This window comes from Schistocerca americana, chromosome 4, assembly GCF_021461395.2.
Source record: "Schistocerca americana isolate TAMUIC-IGC-003095 chromosome 4, iqSchAmer2.1, whole genome shotgun sequence".
Classification (NCBI taxonomy): Eukaryota; Metazoa; Arthropoda; class Insecta; order Orthoptera; family Acrididae; genus Schistocerca; species Schistocerca americana.
This window is the reverse complement of record NC_060122.1, coordinates 287,039,949-287,045,758: the sequence shown is the minus strand read 5'-3', so window position 1 is coordinate 287,045,758 and position 5,810 is coordinate 287,039,949.

Below are 5,810 nucleotides of genomic sequence, written 5' to 3'. Positions count from 1 at the left end.
GATATGCAAATGATTAGCTTTTCATAGCATTCACACAAGGTTGGCGCCGTTGGCGACACCTACAACGTGTTGACATGAGGAAAGTTTCCAACCGATTTCTCATACACAAACAGCAGTTGACCGGCGTTGCCTGGTGAAACGTTGTTGTGATGCCTCGTGTAAGGAGGAGAAATGCGTATCATCACGTTTCCGACTTTGATAAAGGTCGGATTGTAGCCTATCGCGATGGCGGTTTATCGTATCGTGACATTGGCGCTCGCGATGGTCGAGATCCTGACCTAAGTCTTCACTTTCTGTGTTAAGTTCCTTCTTAGCGTAGTTCCTGCGATCTCTACTAGAACTTTCCCTTCCACATAACGCTACTTCGTTTTCTAAAGAAATAAATTGCTTCTCAGTGCCATTCTGCTCTGCCTTTCTGATTTCATTATCATTACATTCAATACATTGTTTAGTAGGTGCCTTCTTCACAAAGGGCGTTGCTACCGGGTTTAGTCTGTACGGTTGCAATCTGTAAACGCTTGCGTCCTCACACAACGCTACACGTTTCCCTGCCGTGCGAGGTCGTTGCCTCTGACGTTTCTATCACCATACAACTGACGCTCATGCATTACGTCATCGGCTCGCAGCTGATTGCAATCAAAATACTGTACTCTCTTATTTTACCTGCCTCCAGCAGTACCTCCTGTTCCACTGTACCTACCCCGGTAACCATTACCTCCTTGTACGTCTATTCTATTCACACTGACCTTCGTTCTATTGTCAATGGGTCTAGCGGGAGGCCTATATTCTCTCCAGTTACTTTCCTCCTCATTCAGAATGTTTGCTACTCTTTCTAAATAATGGACAAACCGGTCAATGTCATCCTTGAAAGCAGAAATGATCTCATTTCGCCAATATAATGGCAACTTGTTTTCTGTTCCCATAATTGTAAGCTCGGTTTCTACTTTAGAGTTCAAGTACGACGAAGTTGTAACCCACTTTTACACAAATCTTTTAACGCTATCTTTCTTAGGGTCATACCTCTCCCCAGATCAAAACATATTCTGAACCTCCATCTGCTTCCTCTTTCCCCAGTATTCTTCGATAAAAACCTGTTTGAAATCTACTAGTCTATCGTATTTTTCTGAAGCTAAATTACCCCAGATTCTAGCTTCACCCATTAGGTTCGAAATTATGAATCCAATCTTTTGTTTGTCACTCCACACTTTAGGTAAAACGTCTTCAAAGTCACTCCAGAATTCTTTCGGATGAACGTTCTTATTTGTATCAAATTTCAGAATTGACGATGCGTAACATAGGCAATTTTTGAAGATTCCACAACTCCATTAGACACTACACAAACGTTATTGTTATTACCATTTTGTTCAACTTTCGCTAGTCTACTTTCATGGTTACACAGTTGCTCATTCACACTAGTACTAAATTGCTGGATATTAGTTTCAACGTTAATAATCTTACTAGCAGCTTGCATACCAAACTTATCACACACATCTTAAACTTTTTTGATTTTGTTTTCTAATACAATGTGACTTTCCTCACAGCACTTTTCTATCTTGTGAATCTGTTCCTGAACTTTACTTATTTCTGAATGTAATTGTTGCTCTACCTGCTGGTTGTTCTCAGCAACTTGCTCAATTTGTGAAGTTAGTTCACTTTTCACTGTTACAATAGCAGCACTACATTCGATTTTTACTTGATTAATTTCTTCTTTAATATTATTACCAAACAAAGTCAGGTCATTTTTCCATGAATCCCTCAAATTCGAAATTTTACTTTCCATTTTGGATTCCATTTCGACAACTTCAGTGTGTAACTCGTTTATTTCCAACCCTAATTTATTCATTTTAGCATCAAGGTTAGTACCCATTTTATTTATTTTATCGTGAATATCAGAACTTAATGACGTTTTAATTTCGGATCCCAAACCATACATCTTACTATCAATATCCGACTCCATTTTACACATATTAGCATTTATTTGTCCCATATGTTGCAAGATATTTGCCGACACATCTGACACATTGTCCTTCTGATCCCTAGCAGCTGACATTGGCTCCTGTTTTGTTTCTTTAACATTACCAGGTGTAATTGGTTCCGATATATTGTGCTCACTATCCGTTCCATAATTAGCATACATTGAATCTGTCAAACTGTTAATCGTATTAGCTTGTGACATATCAAAACTCAAACATATGTGACATTGATTATGTGCCTGTCTTGTATTTCACGTAGATCTGCATTACATTACCTTAAGTTTCACTACATACGACTCGTGGCATTGCCAATGTTTTTCTTGTACTAGTGTATGTATTGCCAACATACAGATAGATGTCACTCGTTAACACTGTATGTCTGATCGAAAAATTACTATTACTTACATTTTAATTATGAGCATGGTGTGTGACCTCCTCACTGGTCAATTAATAATGTGGCTTGACTTTGACACGATTTGAATGACTGGAAATTTTCTAATTGCTGGCATGGATTGGCTTTTGGTTTTGTGTGTGTGAAATCTTATGGGACTTAACGGCTAACGTCATCAGTCCCTTTTTGGTTTTAATGCCATCGAAAGACGGAAGTGTGTACTATTTATAATGCATTCATTCATAACTATATATTTCATTTTTCAGTCAGTTCCTCGTGATAACTTATGTTTAACACACAAGAGTACTTTTCAAGCGGTGTGCTACTCAGTAAGCTGTTCTGGTTTCTTGCATGTATGAATATGTACTGTTGTCATCCTTCATGAGACACTGCATCCTTGCGGGCTACTTAATATCCCTGTGTGTGATTGTTTCATGGCAATACATGATATACGATGCATTCGCATATGAATATTTGCATCATGAACAGTTTCCTTGTGGGTATGTTTCATACGTTCTATGTATGTGGGTCCCAAATTCGGTTTATACCACGTCCCGGACGTTCATTTTATAGATATGACATAGTGTATGCCCCTCATTTGTGTACACTTAAGCATTTGATGCTTTGACACGACACATAGGTCATGTTCCTTCTTTTTACTTCTGTGTGAGGTACTGTTTCTTCCATTCATCATCTTTTACAATTATTTTGTCTTACAGTAAGTTATTTCAAGGTTGTGCAGATAATGAGTGTCCGACTGTCAAATAAAAATCGTGAATAGTATTTAAAGAAGTTTTAATAAATAGTATAATTGTACAATGTATTGAGTGGAAATTCGTGATGGTACATTTTAGATATGTGACAATGGGTGTATCTGTTCTTTCTGTCAAAACGTTCGGTGTAAATTCAGAGTCTTGCCTTTTGTTCTCATTCCATTTTAATCTGCTTCTATGTAACTTGACCGATAAGTTCATAGTGCTGTCTTTAATGTTTTATGCATTTATGCAGGCCTGAAGATGACGCAAAGCGTCGAAACTGGTAGCGATAAAATAAAATAAAATCAGAATGACGGCTGTAGGTGTTCTTATTTTTTGTCAAGATAGTAAACGGACGTCGCCCCAGAGACGTCCTGCTAAAAGCATGGACACACAAAAGCTTTTTACTGTCATGTGTGAGGTGATAGCGAGGAAAAGTTTCGAAAATTATGGGAAAATTTGTTGCAAATCGCTCTCATTCTTTATTTCTGGATGAATACATTCTGGGTAATTTTCACACTGACAAGGGAACCTCCCCATCGCACCCCTCAGATTTAGTTATAAGTTGGTACAGTGGATAGGCCTTGAAAAACTGAATACACATCAATCGAGAAAACATTAAGAAGTTGTGTGGAACCATGAAAAAAATAAGCAAAATATACAAACTGAGTAGTCCATGTGCAACATAGGCAACATCAAGGATAATGTGAGCTCAGGAGCGCCGTGGTCGCGTGGCTAGCGTGAACAGCTGCGGAAAGAGAGGTCCTTGGTTGAATTTTCCCTCGAGTGAAATGTTTAATTTTTTATTTTCAGACAATTATCAAAGTTCAGGCACTCATACATAATCAACTTCGCTCTCCAAAATTCAAGGTCATGTTCAGATTTGCTTGGACACATGCAGGATTTGACAGTCTACACACGGAAAAATTTGAAAACGTTAAAAACATATGTTTTGACAGAGCACAGGGAAAACTGTGCGACTGCGAAACTGTTGCATTCATTGTTTGCAGTTTATGTGACAAACTCTTATGTTTTCATCACTTTTTCGGGAGTGATTATCACATCCACAAGAAAACCTAAATCGGGCAAGGTAGAAGAATCTTTTTACCCATTCGCCAAGTGTACAAGTTAGGTGGGTCGACAACATATTCCTGTCATGTGACGCACATGCCGTTACCAGTGTCGTATAGAATATATCAGACGTGTTTTCCTGTGGAGGAATCGGTTGACCTATGACCTTGCGATCAAATGTTTTCGGTTCCCATTGGAGAGGCACGTCCTTTCGTCTACTAATCGCACGGTTTTGCGGTGCGGTCGCAAGACACAGACACTAAACTTATTACAGTGAACAGAGACGTCAATGAACGAACGGACAGATCATAACTATGCCGAAATAAAGCAAGTAAACATTTAACTCGAGGGAAGACTTGAACCAAGGACCTCTCGTTTCGCAGCTGCTCACGCTAACCACGGGACCACGGCGCTCCTGAGCTCAGATTCTCCTTGATGTTGCCTATCTTGCGCATGGACTACTCAGTTTGTATATTTTGCTTATTTGTTTCATAGTTCCACACAACTTCCTCCTGTTTTCTCGATTGATCTGTGTTCAGTTTTTCAAGGCCTATCCACTGTGCCAACGTATAACTAAATCTGAGGGGGGTGCGATCGGAAGGTTACCTTGTGAGCTACGCTGATTCAAGCTATATACAGTTTCTAACGATAATACTCGTTTCATTATGTTAAACCTTTACTGTAATATTATACCCCTTAATAAGCAGGTTATGACTGCGTTTTAAATTTGTAAATTCGGTCAATCATATGAAACTCTCTAAATCCTTTTTACCCTTGGAACTCTTTAGAATGGCAACCAGCAACGGGCACAGTCCTCCGTGTACTGCCTTAGCCGTTTGGTGGTACAGATTATGGTCAAAATGTTTATCTGGACGAGCTATGGACGCCGCCTGTGACCGAACAAAAAATGGCTCTGAGCACTATGGGACTTAACATCTGTGGTCATCAGTCCCCCAGAACTTAGAACTACTTAAACCTAACTAACCTAAGGACATCACATACATCCATGCCCGAGGCAGGATTCGAACCTGCGACCGCAGCAGTCCCACGGTTCCGGACTGAGCACCTAGAACCGCTCGGCCACCGCTGCCGGCTGTGACCGAACAGGCAGCTGCTGCGTGGCGGTTGGAACAACTTTCTGGTTCGTGTTAGCAGTAAACGAAGGATACGTGCAAGTAAAACTGTGTCGTAGTTGCTTGTCGATAGAAGCCAAGTAGCGCTACCAACCAAACCCAGAGGAAGTACAGCGTTTCCAAAGTTATAATCCTCTTTTGCTTGGTTCACTGCTGAAACTTTTCGTGTATTTTGCGACGAATGAGATGTGCTTAGATGAAGCATTTCCAAGAAATCTGTATAACAATCATTTAGTTTTATCTTCTTTCGGCTTGTTTTTCGGTAGTAGTAGTGATAGATATTGATTTGTGTGAAAACCGGCACAGAACTTTTCAGTTCCTTTCAGAATTATCTGTACTTCATTAGATATTCAGATTCACCCTGTATACAGTACTTTGTGCTCTATCACTAATTTTCCGTCATAGCAACTGAGAAATATGGTTTGGAAGTTAAGAGTAACGTAATCAGCCTAGGAGAACGGGAATAAGGGCAAGTAAAAAACAAATC